Here is a 263-nt window from a genome sequence, read left to right on the forward strand (position 1 = left end):
TGTTTTACATCTCTGTTTCCTCGCTTGCACGGGTTGGATGACAAGTTCTTGTTGGCTGAGTTAACTTTATCCATGGTTTTCTGTTCTTCAATGATCGAGAATCCACTTCTGCAGTTCTTGGATTGGAGTGTGTAACTTCACATTTTCCTGTACTCTCCTTTTCTGATTTGACCCTCCCTCCTTCAGATAAATAGTAATCATTATTTAGAAAATATTGCATGTATACAACATTTGCTGCAAAATAAGTTGTTGTATATTCCTAC

The sequence above is a fragment of the Penaeus monodon genome, chromosome 21 (genome assembly GCF_015228065.2).
Source record: "Penaeus monodon isolate SGIC_2016 chromosome 21, NSTDA_Pmon_1, whole genome shotgun sequence".
NCBI classification, from domain to species: domain Eukaryota; kingdom Metazoa; phylum Arthropoda; class Malacostraca; order Decapoda; family Penaeidae; genus Penaeus; species Penaeus monodon.